Source organism: Bison bison, unplaced genomic scaffold (assembly GCF_000754665.1).
Source record: "Bison bison bison isolate TAMUID 2011002044 unplaced genomic scaffold, Bison_UMD1.0 scf7180017864092, whole genome shotgun sequence".
Lineage (NCBI taxonomy): Eukaryota > Metazoa > Chordata > Mammalia > Artiodactyla > Bovidae > Bison > Bison bison.
Window position 1 is genome coordinate 3,163,846 of NW_011494664.1, and position 21,634 is coordinate 3,185,479.

The 21,634-nt window shown below is 38.3% G+C and overlaps 1 long non-coding RNA gene across 4 annotated transcripts in view; it reads left to right on the forward strand.

The window, feature by feature from the left end:
• The window catches only part of LOC104987312, a 27,874-nt gene extending 6,448 nt beyond the window's left edge, over positions 1–21,426 (forward strand). The window contains exons 2-4 of one of the 4 annotated variants that reach the window (XR_825112.1): positions 13,036–13,119; positions 20,565–20,646; positions 21,162–21,426. This is a non-coding gene — a long non-coding RNA (uncharacterized LOC104987312). Of the gene's footprint in view, positions 1–13,035; positions 13,120–14,513; positions 14,557–17,341; positions 17,432–20,564 lie in introns of those variants that run through there. The other 3 variants (XR_825111.1, XR_825114.1, XR_825113.1) reach the window with 3 other exon arrangements.
• Positions 21,427–21,634: the final 208 nt, after the last annotated feature.

Consider the following 21,634-nt stretch of genomic DNA (forward strand, 5'->3'; position numbering starts at 1 on the left):
ATTCCCATCTCTTTCAGAATTTTCCAGTTTGTTGCAATCCACACAAAGGCTTTGGCATGGTCAATAAAAGCAGAAATAGATGTTTTTCTGGAACTCTCTTGATTTTTCAATGATCCAATGGGTGTTGGCAATTTGATCTCTGGTTCCTCTGCCTTTTCTAAAACCAGCTTGAACATCTGGAAGTTCACGGTTCACATATTGCTGAAGCCTGGCCTGGAGAATTTTGAGCATTACTTTACTAGCGTGTGAGATGAGTGCATTTGTGTGGTAGTTTGAGCATTCTTTGGCATTGCCTTTCTTTGGGATTGGAATGAAAACTGACCTTTTCCAGTCCTGTGGCCACTGCTGAGTTTTCCAAATTTGCTGGCATATTGACTCACCAGAGTAGCATGTAAATAGCTCAACTCCCTTGCCCCTCAGGTGGATAACTCCAAAGCATGTTTTACATGGTTTCCAGGAAAGCTCTGGGCTTCCCAGGTGACTCAGTGGTAAAAATCTGCCTGCCAGTGCAGGAGACTCAGGTTCAATTTCTTGGTTGAGAAGATCCCCTTGAGGAGGGCATGGCAACCTACTTCTTCTTTTTTTTTTTCTTTGTGTTCCTTTTAGATTTTTGTTTTCTTTTCTTTTCTTTTATTTTTAAACTTTACATAATTGTATTAGTTTTGCCAAATATCAAAATGAATCCGCCACAGGTATACATGTGTTCCCCATCCTGAACCCTCCTCCCTCCTCCCTCCCCATACCATCCCTCTGGGTCGTCCCAGTGCACTAGCCCTAAGCATCCAGTATCGTGCATCGAACCTGGACTGGCAACTCATTTCTTACATGATATTTTACATGTTTCAATGCCATTCTCCCAACTCTTCCCACCCTCTCCCTCTCCCACAGAGTCCATAAGACTGTTCTATACATCAGTGTCTCTTTTGCTGTCTTGTACACTGGGTTATTGTTACCATCTTTCTAAATTCCATATGTATGCATTAGTATACTGTATTGGTGTTTTTCCTTCTGGCTTACTTAACTCTGTATAATAGGCTCCAGTTTCATCCATCTCATTAGAACTGATTCAAATGTATTCTTTTTAATGGCTGAGTAATACTCCATTGTGTATATGTACTGTATCTTTCTTATCCATTCATCTGCTGATGGACATCTAGGTTGCTTCCATGTCCTGGCTATTATAAACAGTGCTGCGATGAACACTGGGGTACACGTGTCTCTTTTGAAAATTCCTTGGACAGAAGAGTCTGGTGGGCTGCAGTTCATGGGGTCGCAAAGAGTCGGACTGAAGTGATTTAGCACACACACAGGTAGTGAAGCTCCAATTAACCCATAACTATAAATTACACTTCATTGATTACCTTTTTGTTTATTCACTATTGTCTCCACTTCACCCACTTTGTTCACTGGAATCACTTCCAAAATAAACTACTGAAACTTGAATTCACAACTGAGTGATAGCTTTTGGGACAACCAGTCTTGAGACAGTAGCTTTGAATACTATGCAAGGCTGGAAACTAACCTTTGTGTTTAGTTTCTTCTTAATTTCTAAAGTGGGTAAAATTATGCCATTTCCTATCACCAAGAGAATTTAAGGACATGTAAAATTCCTATAACTTTTAAAATAGTCAAATAAAATAATATTTTCAAATGTAATCTAGTTCAAATATAATAAAACATATGTACATAGATAGATTAACTAAATGTTCACACAATTATAAGGTAAAAATATTAAGAGAATAATATAATGGCCTGTGCGTGCTAAGTCACTTCAGTCATGTCTGACTCTGTGAGACCCCGTGGACTATGGCCTGCCAGGCTCCTCTCTCCATGAGATTCTCCAGACAAGAACACTGGAATGGCTTGCCATTGCCTTCCCCAGAGGATCTTTCCAATGCAGGGATCGAACTCTGGCATTTGATGCTTCCACTCTCATCTTTTCTGCTGGCAGCACCCTGCTTATATTGCTTTCATGTTTACTCATTATTCTTGAACCATGAGACTAGTGTTAGAGCAAAATTGCTATAATTTCATTATATTGAACAACAAAATAGCAAGGATTTACCTGACATTATATTCAGTGTCATTGTTTATTAGTCAGAATGATTTACTTTGTACCATAGGTTGTCATTGTACAGGAGACTGGGATCAAGACCTTCCCCAAGAAAAAGAAATGCAAAAAAGCAAAATAGGTGCCCGAGGAGGCCTTACAAATAGCTGTGAGAAGAAGAGAAGTGAAAAGCAAAGGAGAAAAGGAAAGATATACCCATTTGAAGGCAGAGTTCCAAAGAATAGCAAGAAGAGATAAGAAAGCCTTCCTCAGCAATCAATGCAAAGAAATAGAGGAAAACAACAGAATGGGAAAGACTAGAGATCTCTTTAAGAAAATTAGAGCTACCAAGGGAACATTTCATGCAAAGATGGGCTCGATAAAGGACAGAAATGGTATGGACCTAACAGAAGCAGAAGATATTAAGAAGAGGTGGCTCAGTGGTAAAGAATCTGGCTGTCAGTGCAGGAGACTCAGATTCAATTCCTTGGTTGAGAAGATCCCCCTGAGGAGGGCATGGCAACCCACTTCTTGCCTGGAAAATAGACAAACTATATAAAAAAGGTCTTCATGACCCAGACAAACTGTATAAAAAAGATCTTCATGACCCAGATAAGCACGATGGTGTGATCACTCATCTAGAGCCAGACATCCTGGAGTGTGAAGTCAAGTGGGCCTTAGGAAGCATCACTACGAACAAAGCTAGTGGAGGTGATGGAATTCCAGTGGAGCTATTTCAAATCCTAAAAGATGATGCTGTGAAAGTGCTGGACTCAATACGCCAGCAAATTTGAAAAATTAAGCAGTGGCCACAGGACTGGAAAAGGTCAGTTTTCATTCCAATCCCAAAGCAATGCCAAAGAATGCTTAAACTACCGCACAATTGCACTCATCTCTTACTCTGGTAAAGTAATGCTCAGAATTCTCCAAGCCAGGCTTCAGCAATACCACGAACCATTAACCGTGAACTTCCAGATGCTCAAGCTGGATTTAGAAAAGGCAGAGGAACCAGAGATCAAATTGCCAACATCCGTTGGATCAGTGAAAAAGCAAGAGAGTTCCAGAAAAACATCTATTTCTGCTTTATTGACTATGCCAAAGCCTTTGACTGTGTGGATCACAATAAACTGTGGAAAATTCTGAAAGAGTTGGGAATACTAGACCACCTGACCTGCCTCTTGAGAAACTTGTATGCAGGTCAGGAAGCAACAGTTAGAACTGGATATGGAATGACAGACTGGTTCCAAATCGGGAAAGGAGTACTTCAAGGCTGTATATTGTCACCCTGATTATTTAACTTATATGTAGAGTGCATCATGAGAAATGCTGGACTGGAGGAAGCACAAATTAGAATCAAGATTGCCTGGAGAAATATTTATGACTTCAGATATGCGGATGACACCACCCTTATGGCAGAAAGTGAAGAACGACTAAAGAGCCTCCTGATGAAAGTTAAACATGTGACTTCTGCTAACAACCGGGCTTCAAACAAATGGCTTCTTCTTCCTTAGGTCCAGTTTCTCTTAATTTTGAATCTACAGTGCATCCAAAGTTAGCCATACTGTCCGATTGCAGTGATTATTAGCATTAAGAGAGGGTCTGATTATTATCCATTTTCTCCCAGGTAAAAGACTGTCTTGACAAGTGAGTTGGCAGTAGACAATAAGAGGAATATCTATTTTAATAATTGCTTTCAGAAGCCAAAATGCTTTTCTTCATAAACGCTTTCCATATCCTGATGAGAAATGAACTTTTTTCCAGGGTTATAAGAGTGAATAAAGCCGTACTGTGAGGAAATAAGGCACACAACCATGGTCTTGAAACATAAATCTATAGACTTCTGTTTCCATCAAATGGAATAGGTAGCTAGATTGACTCCTAAAGATAATTTTCAAAGCTGTATTAAATATTATTTTAAACCACCTTTGAATCTGTCAATAAACTGCTAAAAACATAAGGCAAACAAGCAAGAGAATGAGTAGAAGAAGTTGGAATGCTCTTTGTGTGTCATGTACTTTTGTCTAATTATCATTGTTCTATATCTTGTCTGCATATGTGCAATCCTCATAATAACTCAAAATAGGTAGTGTCATTTTAAAATTTCACAGATGAGGAAACCAAGGCACAGAGAAGTTAAGTGATATGCTTGTGGTTACATAGCTAGGAGGCTCAAGGCTGGATAAAAATTTAGGTATTCTTATATGTCTACAGACTTACAGGCACATAAGAGTTGATGAGAGTAGTCTGGTGCAATAGTTAGGAGAAAGATTGAAAACTCTGAATAAAGGTGGAACAGATTGAAAATTATTCCTATTAAGACCTAGTAAAGTCAGAGATAATTTAGGTGCATCTGAAATGTGGAACATCAATGTAAAACATGATAAAAATTTTGTTTTTCCACAATGAGTTTTCAGCTTATTCAATTAATTAAAGCAAGAAGAAAAAAACCATCTATTACAAAATGTGGGAGAATAAATTTAAGTGAGAAGATGCTAATGCTTTCTGCCTAACAGAAATGCAAATTAGACCACAATGTGGTACTAAGAAACAATATATCAAACAACTCTGAGCATTAGTATCTGGAAAAAGGTGAACACATACATTGCCCAAAGAGAAATTTAAATTCATATAACCACTTTGCAGATGATTAAGTAGCTTTCTAAATTACTTTCTACCAGCAACAGATCATCTGGATACATAGACAAGATATATTTGACAGAGAATGAGGGGTCCTGGGCTTCATGGGAACTGTCTAAGGTGGTAAGAAGTTGACATCTATGAATGCTTACTTTCAAAGTACTTTTAAAAAGATTGTATTATCCTGAATCTAGAAGCTAGAATTTGCAACTGTGTGATAATGTACATGTTATAACTTCTGAGGTCCCCAAAACAAGGTGTATTATTGACAAGATAAAATTCCTTGAATAGTCTATAGAATTAAAGAAAGAGATCTGGTGACTCTGGTCATACAGATCTAAAATTTACAGTAGAAGAAGGTACATTGACAAGACTATTTTTACTCTCTTTAAAGTACAGGTATATTAGTGCCATAGCATGCTAATGCAAACTATCTCAATAGAAGGGAGAGATGGGGGAAAAATAAAGCATACTCCTTTTCTCTCCTGGGTGTCATAGAAAACCCCATGATTTGGATCTAAAAAGCTTTTATTTAGGAGAAGCTCAAGTAATCAGCAAATAGAAGGATATACTAGAGGGGAAGATTTGTGCTAGGGTTTAGGTATACTCTGTAGATGAAAAGTATAATGGATATATGAAAGGGAAGCAAGTAATGGTAATGTTGAGTAACTGAAGTCTATTAAACAATTTTGGATAATTATTTTTGGTAGAGACCAATGGTCTAAGAACCTCTATTAAAGAAAAGTTGACCAACACAATTACTTTGAAATCTCATCAAATATACATTTCGAGTTGTCATAGTAAAAAAGAGTCCCAGGAAAAACTTGAGTGACAGTGGATTTCTATACTTTTATTGGTCAACAAAGGTTGGTTGTTAAGTATTTGTTTGCCAAACCCTGTTATGAACTGTTTAGCTTGTTGTGAAGCCCTGGTTTCATAGTGAGATTGTGAGATGGTAAGACTAGGTACCAAAACCTGTTGAAAGGAAGAAAAAAACCACATTTTCCTCCTCAAAAAGATTTTTTTTCTTTTTTTAAAATATAAATTTATTCATTTTAATTGGAGGCTAATTACTTTACAATATTGTATTGGTTTTGCCATACATCAACATGAATCCACCATGGGTGTACATGTGCTCCCCATCCTGAACCCCACTCCCACCTCCCTCCCCGTACCATCCCTCTGGGTCATCCCAGTGCACCAGCCCCAAGAATCCAGTATCCTGCATCGAACCTGGACTGGCAATTCATTTCATATATGATATTATACATGTTTCAATGCCATTCTCCCAAATCATCCCACCCTCTCCCTCTCCCACGGAGTCCAAAAGACTGTTCTATACATCTGTGTCTCCTTTGCTGTCTCGCATACAGGGTTATCATTACCATGTTTCTAAATTCCATATATATGCATTAGTATACTGTATTGGTATTTCAGGCTTATTTCACTCTGTATAATAGGCTCCAGTTTCATCTACCTCATTAGAACCGATTCAAATGTATTTTTAATGAACTTTAATAGATGCTTCTGGGCTGATCTGAGGACTCCCAATAGGGTTTAGTACCTAAGAAGATGATCTGTGTTGAAACTCACCCGGAAGAGCTAATGTAACTCTGGCAATGGGTGGTAGCAGAAGAAGCAGGTGCCTCTCTTTTCAGATGCAACACCAGAAACAAACACTTTCATTAGAGCAATCATTGTTTTAGGAGTTCAGGGGATCAGTGATGCAATCTGTGGTGTTCCTATCCAGTGAGGAATAGTTATGTTGCCTTTGCCAGCTTCATTCTATTGTGAAATTCAGTTGACATTTTTTCCCAGCTATGAGTCCTCTGGGCCAGACTTTCTGGCACCTGAGGAAATTCTTTGAGATAACCAATTTCCATCTCTCTTTGCAACTTTAATGAAGCATACTTTTCCTACAAAAACTACATATTTGAAATGAACAACTTTATGGTCTTTGGTATACATATATGTTTACAAAATCCTCACCAGATTGTTTCATCATCAAAAACATTCATCTTAGTAATTAAGCCCTCAAAAGTTTCCTCATTCCTCATCTGTCCCCCTAACCCTACCTCTCAAGTCCTGAGGAAAACACTAGTCTGCTCAGAGACTCCTAAGAAGAGTGGTTCTGTGGATTAAGGGGAAGCTGCAAGATCTAGCTCATAAGTCATGCCGTATCACTTGTGTCACATCCTATTTGTCAAGGAAGTCACCGATGTCAACTCAGATTCAGAGGAGGGTAATTACATTCTGCCTCTCAATGGAAGAAGTAGCAAAAAAATTCTTAGCCACCTTTAAATTACTGCAACAGGACTGAAAACCACTACAAGAGGCTAACCTATTGTAGTGTTACCAAAGCACATTGGTACTTCGGTAGAGTCACCAAAGTACAAAGTTTCGATGTGACATCAACTTTGAGTAAACTCTAAAATCCCAAATAGGATGCTCAGGACTGAAAACTTTGAGTCAAAAACTTTGTTAGATACCTGCACCATTGTTTTGGCCTCTCAATAAAAATAATTACCTTTCACTGTCTTCTTAAAACTTCCCAGGAGAAAGTCTTCCAATTTTTATCCACTTCTTATGCAGACTAGAGAAAGGAAAAACACAATCTTCAAGGTGCATGGCAAACATTCACAGACCCCATTTTAAAGAGATGTGATCATTACAGATACTCTACATTATGTGGTTTCCGCCATCTTTCAGTCTCACAATTTCATATTGCAAACCTGTTTAGGATATTACCAAGAAAGAAGAACTACACTTCAAAACATCCTGAAAAGATTTAGATCATTAGAGAAAGTGTGGTCACGGATTAACTTCTCAGGAAGCAGATATTTATGAAAAAGTCTCGATGTCTATTAACAACAAAGTGCATGTAGTTAACACTACTGTACTGTACACTCAAGCGTGTTAAGGGAGTAAAACTGATGTCATGTGCTTTTTATCACAATTGAAAAAAATAGGAGACAAATTCCAAGATGATTTTGGAGTCTAAGACATACATTAAGGATCAAAACCTAAGAAAAAAGGGGGAAGGAGCAGAATTGGACAGAAGAAAACAGTTGAATTGTTCTGAAAGCCCTACATAGACTTGCTGCTGCTGCTGCTAAGTCGCTTCAGTCGTGTCCTACTCTGTGCGACCCCATAGACGGCAGCCCACCGGGCTCCCCCGTCCCTGGGATTCTCCAGGCAAGAACACTGGAGTGGGTTGCCATTTTCTTCTCCAATGCAGGAAAGTGAAAAGTGAAAGTGAAGTCGCTCAGTCGTGTCCGACTCTTAGAGATCCAACGGACTGCAGCCTACGAGGCTCCTCCGTCCATGGGATTTTCCAAGCAAGAGTACTGGAGTGGGGTGCCATCACCTTCTCCGACACAGACTTAGCCCAGAGCAAATAATGTCACCCCACCTGGAGCAAAATAATGTCATCCCACCCCAGAGCAAATAATGTCACCCCACCTGGAGATGAGATGACCCACCTTTGTACTCTCATTGAGCCACTGAATGCAGGCTGACCCAGGAAGGCCATGATCTTGGTCAAAGCAGCTCCCTGCCCCCAGACAGCAAAGTTCTTCCATGAAGTGGGGATCGGGTTATGGAACCCCATGTCTACGCCAACAATGGAGATAGGAAATTCAAACAACATAGGGAGAAAGTAGTGTTTCTACTTTTGAGGATGTTGTCTGTGATCCCTGAAGGAAAAATATAGGATGCATAATTCAGTGAAAATTCCAGCACACTGTAAATAGAATTCAAGAGTATTTAGCACTAATTTTAGCTTGAAAAATATGTGCTCCTTAGTTTCACACACACACATACACACACACAAATTATCTTTTAACATGACTGAAAGGTCAAAAATAGATCATAGGGGAATAAGTACCAGGCATGTCATTATTTATGCTTTGTAATTTCTATACTGTTGAGTTTGTTCATAATATTATCAGTTTTTTGGTTTTCTTCCAGGATTATTGCCTTTTTATGTTATTTTGTGCATTTATAAATACAGAGTCTCTAATCCAAAATATCCTAATAACATACAATTCGAAGCTTTAAAATGTTCCTAAACGGTGATTTACTTCATGTCATTTTTCACTTTCACATAGAACAGCTTTTTTTTTCATATCTTCAGCCAGAATATTTTGAGGCTTCTTAAGACCTCACTTGCTCTCTGCAGGAACTTAGATAAATTATTTATTCCTTCTAAACCTTGGCTGCCTCATTTGTAAAGTGGTGATATGATGGCATTTACTTCATAGGATTCTTGTGAGCATAAAATGATTTACTATGTTAATATATATATGTTTATGGCAGTGGCTGGGATATAAAAACAAGTCAACTTAGTCTAACACTGGTAATCATTCTTTCATTAGTAAAAATCACCCATTACCACATGCAACCCCTTTGCAAAATATATTTGTTGAAAGGTAACAATTTAGTAACTGAAATAAAATTTCTGACCCTAGGGGCCAGCCTCCAGGACTTTTCTAAATCCGTCACAAGGTGGCCCCAAATCCATATCCCTTCAGGGCTCTGTAGTCATAGAAAATGAATCAAACAGTAAGAATTTACTACAGCAAAATTTATGGTAATAATAATAATTGAAAGTGTAGGTGGTCTCCTTAATAATCAATTGCCCACTGGTTGGAAGAAGATAGAAAAGCAAGCCTCATATGTTTGAAATGGTCAAGAAGGCTGTTAAATGTGTCTATATATTTTTCTTCAAGGCTAGTCTCAATAAAAGTGGTTAATAAATTATACTTGACATTGAACACTTCAAATACTGCATGGCCTAGCCTGCTTGGATGAGAAAATCTCTAATCTTTACTTTTTTCCTCTTTTATAAGTTGGTTAGTTAGCAATTATTTATTTTTTGGTTTTTACCAAAAATACTTGCAAAGCCATTTCAGAACCCTTTCCTCTTTATTTTCTTCTACCTGAAACACAGAGAAAAGCTATAAATTATAAATCATGTAAGATCCTGTCAGGAAAACCACAGATTAAAGGTTTTATAAGATCATGACTAATTCATTATTTCTTTCTCTTATTTCCTTAAGATCTTAAGACGGACCCTCAAAGACGCTTTCCAGGCTAGATAATGTAATTCTAGGAGAAATGCTTGGCAATTGATTGCAACTGGTAGATATTTGAATAAATTGTAAAATAATTAATACAGTGACCATTTAAGAACTACTTTGGGCTTCCATGGTGGCTCAGACAGTAAAGCGTCTGCCTGCAATGAGGGAGACCTAGGCTTGATCCCTGGAGAAGGAAATGGCAACCCACTCCAGTATTCTTGCCTGGAAAATTCCATGGATGGAGGAGCCTGGTAGGTTACAGTCCATGGGATCACAAAGAGTCAGACATGACTAAGCAACTTCACTGATTCACTGGTTACTGTGGTATAGAGGTTAAAAATATCCATCACACTCAAAAGTTATAGATAAGAGTCAGAAGTTTGGTATTCTAGTTTAATTCAATAGTGGCATAGCTTGAATAAGTCACTTCAAGATAATCAAACTTTCTTCATAGAGGTTTTTATGAGATTTGAAGTAGGTCACATGTGCTTGTAAAGTGCTGAACATTTTGCCTAGAATATGAAAGAAAAAGTGAAAATGTTTAGTCAGTCAATCATGTCCAACTCTTTGTGATCCCATGAACTGTGGCCCACCTGGCTCTTCTGTCCATGGAATTCTCCAGGCAAGAATACTGGAATGGGTTGCCATTTCCTTCTTCAGGAGATCTTCCTGACCCAGGGATTGAAACCGGGTCTCCTGCACTGCAGGCAGATTCTCTACTGTCTGAGCCACCAGGGAAGCCCTGCCTGGAACATGGTTAGGACACAATAGTACTTCTGGTTACCATCACTGCTTTCACTCTTGATACCATGGGATAATGGAAAGAATTAATTTAATCTTCAATGGAAAGATCCAAACACATCTCCGATGGTATTTCTCAACTGATTCTGAATTCAGCTTCAAAATCCAGCTGTAAATGGTGCACCATCTTCCATGTTTGTTGGTTTGGTTTTGCAGAGCAAGAAGGGGCCAGCAGGGTAGATAGCCCAGCATTGCTAGGGATTGTGCAGCCCGGAATTTAGCAAGGTGGTCTGAGTATACACTTTAGATAAAAATATAGAAAACTATATTTTCTTGAGTGAGCTTATAGACTTTTCAGAATAATTGAGAAAGACTTGATGTGCATGCTGTACTACGTATTTGATTTTTGTCTCAGGAAAATAAGCAGAAATAAGATTAAACTGTTGAACTTACTAATCTACAGAAGTTTTTCCCTTTATCCTGTAAGAAAGTAATTTAGACAGTCTAGTTGTAGTGTAGATAAATAACAATTAATAATTAAATGTGACTCACCATATGCCCAGGATTTCCAACTAAATGTTTTATGTGAGTTGTTAAAATTATATTCTTAATTGCTTTATGGCTAGTGCTTGCAGGCAGTCATCAAGACAAAGACATTAAACAGCATTTGCAATACTATATGGAGGACACATGTTTCATATTCTCTTTATACTTTGGAGAAAGCTGTTCAGTTAAGACATGGTCACTTTCATCAAAAATGTACTTGTACACCTAAAGCATTTCAAGATGAACTCAAATGCAATATTCATACATAATCTTTTGAAACTTACCAAAACTAAAGTGTACCTTCAAAGACCGATTTTAAAATTGGAACAAAGATTAGCATAAATGGTTATATATGTTGCACACATATACCAAGCATTCTGTTGCATATTTCATCTAATTGAAATGATAATTTTATAAGTATTATTTTGATTTAACATATAAGGTAACCAAGGGCTTGATATACTAGATTAGTAGTTTCCAAAATGTTGACTATATGCTATTTTATTATGCAACAATTCATAAATAAAAAGAAATATTTACAAAAGATGAAAAATATAAAGCATTAGGAAAAGCATAACAAAAACACTCATGAATGCACACTGTGAGCAGCAAAGCTAGAACCTTGTCACTAATACTAAATCTTTGTGCTTCTTCACTGATCTGTCCCTCTGTTTCCCATCAAAGTCAGTTATAATCCTAAACTTCGATTCATTCTTACAGCTAGAAGTGTAACTATTTTCTGAAACTAGTCTAGGCATTAATTCATTTATAGATTCTTTTGGTTTGTGTAAAACTGCAGCAATGTTCAGGCAGTAATAAATTTATTGTAAACATGGTAACCATAATTTTCAGATTTTGTCCTTTCTACTTAGGATTCATCTGTTGGTTTTGTGGTTTCAATTTAGTACTTACACACGCTTTCTGGACAATCACTTACTTTACAATGATTTGATCAGAAAACTCAATTTACCATTGTCCTTTAAAACAGCTTTCTTAAAATTGTTTAAATTTGAGGCTGAACAAGAGTAGCATCAAATGCACCTTTTCATGATTTCTTTGACTTGTTTATTATGTTGTCAAAGGGAATGTTGAGAATGAGGTAAACCAAAATAATTATTTTCTGTTATGTGCCAGAACCATCAGATTACAGAAATAGCTCAGCTTTTCCTTTGGTTGCTCTCATAGTGTACCTTCTATTTGCCAGGCATTGGCTACAGGCCTTAGGCATATTATGGCATTTAATATTTCTGTCTGAATTGCTAATAATATTGATAAGATGGACCTTTCTTCCTTCCTCTGATCACATATTTATTAAGAATCTACCAAGTGGTGAAAGCTATACTGAAATCTGGAGATTCAAATATGAAAGGATATGATCCAGGATGGAAGAGACGACACAATACTAAGAGGATATGAATATGTTTATTTTTAAATTCATTTAATAAATCATTTACAAAAACCAATGGAATCTGGAATATAATGGAGTCCTAAAGAAATGTATGCAGGCACTATGGGTGTCTGGAATTCTGGATTGTGACCTTTGGTGATAGGCAGCTGCTGCTTTGAGCAAGTGTCAGCGGAAGGGAGGATGGTGGACACCTCCTCTGTCCCATGTCATCACCAGCAATACTCACACACTGAATTATAAGGGGGTAGTTGCAGAGCACTTTAACGAAGGCTTGACAGCAACCAAAGGGAAAGTATGAGGTAAGCCTGAAATAGCCTCTCAAACTAGATAGTAAGGAGATGTTCAGAAGCTGAGAGGCATATGTCACAGGAATCATTTCTTCATGTACTGTATGATAATTATAAAGGATCAATATTTTAGGATTTGAATCCTAATATTTTTAATATACTGGTAATTAAATATGGAGAGGGGGATGTGTTCAAACATTCATGTGTGTGTTTGAGTACGTAGTAATATAGAGAGTTTTTCTTTTTTACAGCTTTTTAAATTAACCTTTTTCTCTCTTTTTCTAGGCGGGGACCAGACTCTACTGGGAAAACTGGGATGAGCTGATGGGAGGAATTTTGTCATCTTTGTGCTAACCTAGACACATCATTGTGAGTTCATCAAGGAAAATTGCAAAGTCATGATTGTTAAGCAGTTTTTCTTTTTGGTACCATCCCACCTTCATTCCCAAGCTTCTTTGCTTCTCCCTTGTTCTTGCATCTTGGCACCTACAGCTTTATCAATGCTCTCTGGCAAACCAGAGCCTGCTCTCCAGAGCCTCCTGTCTCTCCTTCCAAATGAAAATTACCTCCACTCCTCCCCCATATCCACCCCTTCTTCAGTGTTGCAGATAAAATAGTTATTAATCTGATTATGGTGCTTGATGATAAGATAAATGAACGGGCTGTAGCTTTTATCAATGAACATTAAAGAGAATTTGCAGAACTATAAGCCATCTCTATTACAAAAATGTGCTCAATCATTAAGTCATGTCTGACTTTTGTGACCCCATGGACTGTACCCACCAGGCTCCTCTGTCCATGGGATTCTCCAGGCAAAAATACTGGAGTGGGTTGCCATTTCCTCATCCAGCGGATCTTCCCACCCGCTCCTCCCCCAGCCACCAGGGATGGAACCCATGTCTCCCCCCGCTCCACACATACACTCCCATGCTGAAAGTAAAATGAAAGAAAGGAGCTTTCCCATCACATGCAATTCCTTGCTTCCACTCCTCTCCCTTCTGCAACCTATATTTTCATGCACAGAGTTTTAGTGTGGGAGAGGTTTGTGTGCATGTTCTAACAGAGTACTCTTAAATGCCAAGCTCCACTTCCCAGAAGTGTCCTGTAGATTGATGCATTGTTTTATGCAAAGGAATGAAACTTTGCTATTAGAAGGGAATATGATATTGATTTGACCAGGATGAGGTTTAGAAAATAATGTAAAGAACTAATAACGTTATTCAGTATTTTAAATGTTTTTGTTTGTCTCAGTTATAAATAATCACCCTGCATCAGAATTCAACTACTAAACAGAAGGATGAAACATCACTCTTACTTCTTTTGTAGTCAGAACATATTTCCAACCACATCAAAATAAAACAACTTACAGAAATACTTTTGATTTTAAACACAGGATGGTGTAGTGGAATTAGCTTAATTCTAATTTAAGCTTCTGAAAGGCTCCTAGAACTAACTCTGCCACTCTTAGTCTGGCATACAGTTGGGTGGCTCCATTACAGACAGAAAAACTGCCCAGAAAGGGTAGGAGGTTACTCAACATATTAAGTAGAATCATAAAAAAGAACCAAGGGTCTCTGACTCACAGTCCAGTGTTTTCTAAAGGCAGACCATACTTAGATCTTTAGATTCATTGCCAACAAACACAACTAACCATAGGGACTGAGATCAGGCCACTTGGGAAAAGTGTACAAGAGCTGTAACCTCTTGAGCAAGCATAAAGCGTATCCCAGAAATATGGTGACTCACTTTGTTTAGCTTCCCAGGTGGCTCAGTGGTAAACAATCTGCCTACCAATGCAGAAGATGCAGGAGAATCCGCCTGCCAATGCAGGAGATACAGGAGACGTGGGTTTGATCCTTGGATCAAGAAGATCCCCTGGAGTAAGAAATGGCAACCCACTCCTATATTTTTGCCTGGGAAATCCCATGGACAGGGGGGACTGGTGGGCTATAGTCCATGGGTCACAAAAGAGTCAGACACTATTGAGTGACTGAGCACGCACATGCACAAATCTGTTCATTGCAACATAACACTAAGGGGAGGTGAGGGGCAGAGCATCAGGGGTTGCATTATCACCATCCTGCAACCAAACTAGGATGCAGGGTGTTGATGGTTGTGTCCAAAAAGAGAAAACAACATAAGATGAAAGGAATGCAAACCAAGGAACTTTAATGTGGACAACTGGGCTATGGAAAGATAAATAATTTTACAATCTATTGAACTCCCAGAGTGTTTCTTTTCTTTATGTGTTTTTTTTAACTTTTTATTTAATATTGAAATATAGTCAATTTGCAAAGTTGTGATAGTTTCAAGTGCAGAGAAGAGCAGCTGAACTGTATACGTATTCATTCTGCCCCAAACTCTCTTCCCATCCAGCCTGCCACATAATACTGGGCAGAGTTCCATGTGCTATACAGTAGGTCCTTGTTGGTTATCCATTGTAAGTATAACAGTGTATACATGTGGATGAAAGAGATATATTTTTGTAGACAAAATAATTTAAAAATTTTTTTCTCTCTCTCTTTTTAAAAGAACTGCCTTAGTTTTTACTTTCCTAAGATCAGAAACTAAACAAGGCTTTGGGTCCTGGTAGTTCATCTGTGGAGAGATTCAGGACACCAGAGAAAAGAAACAGAGAAATGGAACAGGGAAGTGTGTAAAGTCAGTGTAAGCAAGCATTCCTCATTGAGTTGCTGCTGTGGACAACAGGATCTCTATTTCCCTGGAGTTTCCAGGAAGCAGACAATGTTGGGGGATTAATATTCTCCTTTAGAGGTCTGGAGTCTGGAGTAGATAACCGTCAGTTCTCCTCATCCAGCCAGTGGTTGAGGATGGCTCCCAGGGGCACAGGGGCATTATCCTGCCTTCCTCCCCCCACTCCTCAGCCCCCAGCTCCGGGCCAGGTGTTCTTGCACACTAGTCAGGCACACTCCCACTACCTTAGTGAAAGCTGTGAAAGTGGAATGCAGAAAGATGCCAGCTCTTGATGTGGAAGTTCCCAGTGCAAGGTGCTGCTGAGATTATTGTCCGGCGCTCTTCCCCACTGCAGTGACCGAAATCAGAGGAACACCGAGGCGTATGTGACCTAGAAAACAATAGAGGTATACGCCTCCCAGCTCTCAACCTAAGATGTTTTCTTCCTTTGGAGGGTAGTTGTAATAATAGGGTTGTAAACAAGATCAGGAGAATGGGACAGAGACTGACTTGATCTCAAAGAAGCATCTAGCAATTTGAACTAAATTATTTTTGATTGGCTATTCTCTATTATTTTGAGTTGCTATTCTCTGTTTTATCAGAACATTAGCAAATTTTCACTATGAATAAGTCAAAGCTCATTATCCTAATTCTCTCTGAACATTTTTTACTTTGAAACTTTCTACTGCCAATAACCAGATCCAAAGCATTGACTATTAAAATAGTTCTATAGGTCATTAGGGCTTCCCTGATAGCTCAGTTGGTAAAGAATCCATTTACAATGCAGGAAACCTCAGTTCGATTCCTGGGTCAGGAAGATATGCTGGATAAGGGACAGTATTCTTGGGTTTCCCTTATGGCTCAGCTGGTAAAGAATTCACCTGCAATGTGGGAGACCTAGGTTCCATGCCTGAGTTGGGAAGATCCCCTGGAGAAGGGAAAGGCTACCTACTCCAGTATTCTGCCTGGAGAATTCCATGGACTCTGTAGTCCATGGGGTTACAAAGCACTGGACACGACTGAAAGACTTTCACTTACTTACTGACTTTATAGGTCATCATGGTTGCCCAACAGAAAGAACTTCCAGGTGATTCTGCACATTTCATCATCAAATTCAAAATAGGGGCAACTCCTAGAGATGCATTCGAGGAGCATCTACAGGGACTTCAACTGTGGTATAATTTTTTATTTCCTAAAGCAGAACAACTATTTACTAGATTATTTTTACATCATTCTTAACTTCCAAAATATTTTATAATAATTTTAAGCTACTGGGTTGAAAAGAAAGAAAGGATTGTACACTTCTTTATGATTATTTACCTGTCAAGACAGAGAATGTTTTATTAGCTCTACAGCTACTGACACGACTTAGCAGCAGCAGCACCTATAAATAATAATCACTAAAACAATAGAATAGATCATGCAGAGATTTCATGCAAGTTCTTTTGTTCATTTACTTAATAGGAAAGAATAATTACATGATTGAGAGGCAATGATGAATATTCTTCCAAAAGAAGTTTTTGCAGAATACATGACCTCTCTTTAAACGTCTGCCTGGCTGAGACCCTACACCATACTTTTCTTCACAAAGTAGATGCACATATCTCTCCTTCCAGGGTAGGTCATCAACCTACCTTTGGCTTTCCCTTGGTATTTTCCTTTTTCCTTCTTATTTACTAATCAGTTCAATTCAGTTGCTCAGTCATGTCTGACACTTTGTGACCCCACGGACTGCAGCACATCAGGCTTCCCTGTCCATCACTATTTACTAATAGTCAAAGCTTTTTTTTCTTTTTAATATATGTTAAAATTTATTTTATTTTTGGCTGTGCTGGGTCTTCAGTGGTGTGTGGGCTTTGCTCTGGTTGTAGTGAGCAGGGGTTCCTCTTGGTTGCAGTGCATTGGCTCTTCAATGGATGGCTTCTCTTGTTTCCGAGCACCGGCTGTAGGTGCCTGGGCTTCAGTAGTTGTGGCGCACGGACCCAATGGCTCTGCAGCATGTGGAATCCTCCCAGACCAAGGATCTAACCTGTGTCCCCTCCATTGGCAGGTGGGTTCTTATCCACTGTACCACCAGGGCATTCTGAACTTGTATTTTTAGATTGCCAGGAGATGGGTGCTTATATTCAATATGATATTGTCTTTGTTAATATACTCATAACCTTACCAGTCAACTTGACTTGCCTCCAGTTATGTCCTATAAATCATAATCTTTTGCTCATATGTTCAGCACTGTCTAATTTCTGAGCATTCACTAATTCACTAATCTCTGAGAATTCACTTTAGAAGGTGGAACTGATGCTCTAGAATTTGCAGTACTACTGCCTACATAGCTTCTTTTGAAATTTTCAGGAGGATGATGCATTAATTTTGAAGCATTCTAACATGACATAGATATTTTATATCATAGATATAAATAGATATATAAATAAATATCATAGATATTTTGTAACCTCTCACTCAGTGTCCTCAACATTTCTATTATAGTGTTGGATCAATATTTGACTAACATTTACTTCAAAGTTATGTGAGACTCTTGAAACAACTCTGCAGGGAGAAAAAGATAAAAACATTAACAGGGCCCGCAAATAGCAATCAATATTGCTCTTTTAAAAAAATTGCATGCTTATTTCCAAGGAGATGGCAACCATTAGTATAGGTAGTTGCATCTTTAAATAAGTATCATCTTGTATTACTGGTGAGTAAAATTTAAAAGGAAATTATGGGCTTTTCAAACTTCTCCATGTCCCTATTGGAATATAAAAGCATATTCCTGAACAACCATAGGATTTCCATAAGCTGATGAAAAGATTACTCAGGAGGTGAAATACTCTAGACCACAAACCACTTACATATGACTGCGTTAAAATTATGTAAATGTCCTATTTTAAAAGCACTCATATCATCAAGAAAATAAATTTATTGTGCAAAAGTCATTTAATCCCTGACTCTTCCCTGAAATGTCTGCAGGCAATTCATTGAATTCAATTTCATGAAATACTGTTCTGAAGGAGATTTGTAGATTTCAAACAGATTTATTATAATGACTGTAAACATTCTTTTGGATTCATTTTCTTTGCTGTCTTCATGCAGAAAGGAATTATATATCAACATAAGGACTTTTTGCTAGTGTGCATTCCACTGATTGCTTGCAGTTCTTTGATGAGCAAATCCCAGTGTATCTGACTCCAGCCATGTTTGTGGCCACTTAACCAGACTCTGTAGATTGCAACCTGGTCCCTGGTTATTTCTATGGTCTAAAGACTGGTCCAACCTACCACACTTGGTTCCATTAATTATGTGGACACAGGCCTTGAGCAAAGAGTATTACCAGATGAAATGAATGGACTATATGGTGGTTGACTTGGTGGGCCCAGCAGCAGGTGATGAAAACACTGAATTGGCAACAGATCTCCAAAAGCAGCAGTATACAGCACTCCACCCTGGATAACATCTCTATTGAGCTATTACTCAATACAAACTGGTGAATGATCTTGACAATTACCATAAAACTCTGATCTTTAAATGTGCAAATATGTATTGTGAATGACAAAGATGCAATTAGTCCATTCTTTTGTGAAAGTGAAAGTTGTTCAGTTGTGTCTGACTCTTTCCAACTGTATAGTCCATGGAATTCTCTAAGCCAGAATACTGGAGTGGGTAGCCTTTCCTTTCTCCAGGGTTTTTTCCCAACCCAGGGATGGAACCTAGGTCTCCCACATTGCAGGTGGATTCTTTACTAGCTGAGCCAGGAGTGAAGCCCAAGAATACTGGAGTGGGTAGCCTTTCCCATCTCCAGCGTATCTTCCTGACCCTGGCTTATAGAAATCCTACCAGGGTCTCCTGCATTGCAGGAGGATTCTTTACCAACTGAGCTATCAGGGAAGCCCATTCATTCCTTTGGAGCTCGTAAAATCTTAAATGAAATTAATTTCTGTGCTGAACACAGTACTTAGTGCTTAGTTCCCAATCTCAGAGGCAAATAGCTTAACCTTAGAATACTATAAACCAGGAAAAAACTGGGAATACAAAGATCTACTTTTTGTCATTGAAGAGTTCATAAGCTAGAGCAAGATAGATATTTTATAATATAGATATTAATAGAGTTGCAAGGAGCTTCAGAGTGCATATCATGCTCACTATCTAAAAACAGAGAAAAGTTAATATTATATAAATTAATATTGGGTAAATTGATAATATTATCCAACTCTAAAGGCTGTTATGAGGACTAACTGCAGACTTATAGGAAGACTGTTCAAAATAATTCTTGGTACATGTTATATGCTAGCAATTATTTTCACTTGTTATCATTATGGAAATTCCACACTTCCTTGTGTTTAGTCCCTGTATGGTAGCAGCTATCATTCAATGGATGCCTACTACATACCATATATCTTATTCCAAATAATAATTGTTAATCCTTTTAATAACTCTCTGAAGTATCTGTCATAGATCCTGATTTTTAAATGGAAAATTCAACATTCTGAAATTAAATAATTTTCCCAATTTTAGCTGCAGTAAATCTGGATTGAAAATTCAGCCTCTACTTTTCTACTAAACTACACAGTCCCGTGGATAGAGATCACTAATGGAGAATTGGGATTAAACTGCTTAGTTCTCTGGCAGTTCTGTTCTCTGAGGGATTGGCTTTCTTTAAACGTTATTTATTTACTGTATTTGTTTTTGGCCATGCTGGGTCTTTGTTGCTGCACATCAGCTTTCTCTAGTTGCATTGAGCAGGGGCAGCCCTCTGTTGTGGAGCGCCGGCTTCTCATTGCTATGGTTTCTCTCGCTATGGAGCATAGGGAAGCTCCGGGTGTACGGGCTTCAGTAACTGCAGCACGCAGGCTCGGCACTTGCAGCTTGTGGGCTGAGTTACTCTGCAGCACGTGGGATATCCCTGGACTAGGGATCAAAACCATGTCCACTGCACTGGTAGATGGATTCTTAACCACTGAACCACTGGGAAGTCTGGGATTATCTCTTTCAATCCACCCTTTGTTCCTTTTTGAAGCAAAGACAGACACTTGAGATAGTGAACTATTATAACGTATAGGGAACGGCAAATATATACAAACTAAATTCAGTACATTTTTCTAGCACTTCCTCTCTTTTTACAGGTGGCCTGTAAAGAAGATGGAGTCTGTAATCCTCCATGAGTGGGAAAAAAAGCATTTGAACATTACACTTCCACATCCAATGGTTTGTAGGAAAACTCTATATTTCTAGGTATATCATGTCATGTTCATAAGACAGGATTAATAATCTCAGTTCATCCCAAAGCACTGAGCAATCAGGAGAGAACTGGATAAACATGATCCATGAGGAATAGAGCTGAATGAAGCCATAGGGAAGAGGCATGCTTTGCTTAGGCAGGACTTGCACTGATGATCTGACCAGCCTACTCTTTGTCTGTTTCCGTGCTATGTCCTTCTCAAAGTAAATTAAGTAAGCAAAATAAGCTGTGATTAAACTGGGTTTTTAACAATACTCAGCTGTCTTTTAGAATGGGCAGCTGTGTTTATTTTCAAGTTTTAAAACTTAGATATGTATGTGTGTGCGTGTGCATGTGCACATTTTCCTTTTTTTAAAGGTAATAAATGGTTAAAATTTATTAAAATGGTAACTGTGTGTCAGGACTGTCTATTGCTTTACATTATTTCATTTAATCTTTGCAACAGTTCTATTAGTTAAGTATTATTATTCCATTTTCACAGATGAGGAAACTGAGACCCAAAATAACAAGGCCTGGTAGGGTATATGAGATCATAAAGCTAGTAAAAATTACAAGCTAGACAGCCAAATGCAGACCTGGAGTTTTTGTGTGTGATGTTAGACCACTTTCTGTGTTCCTCAGAATATTTGAAAAATAATTGAGAAATAAATGTCACATAATTGCATTGCTAAGATATATGCCAAAGCCTTTGACTGTGTGGATCACAATAAACTGTAGAAAATTCTGAAAGAGATGGGAATACCAGCCACCTAACCTGCCTCTTGAGAAACCTGTATGCAGGTCAGGAAGCAACAGTTAGAAGTGGACATGGAACAACAGACTGGTTCCAAATAGGAAAAGGAGTCCATCAAGGCTGTATATTGTCACCCTGCTTATTTAACTTCTATGCGGAGTACATCATGAGAAATGCTGGGCTGGAGGAAGCACAAGCTGGAATCAAGATTGTTGGGAGAA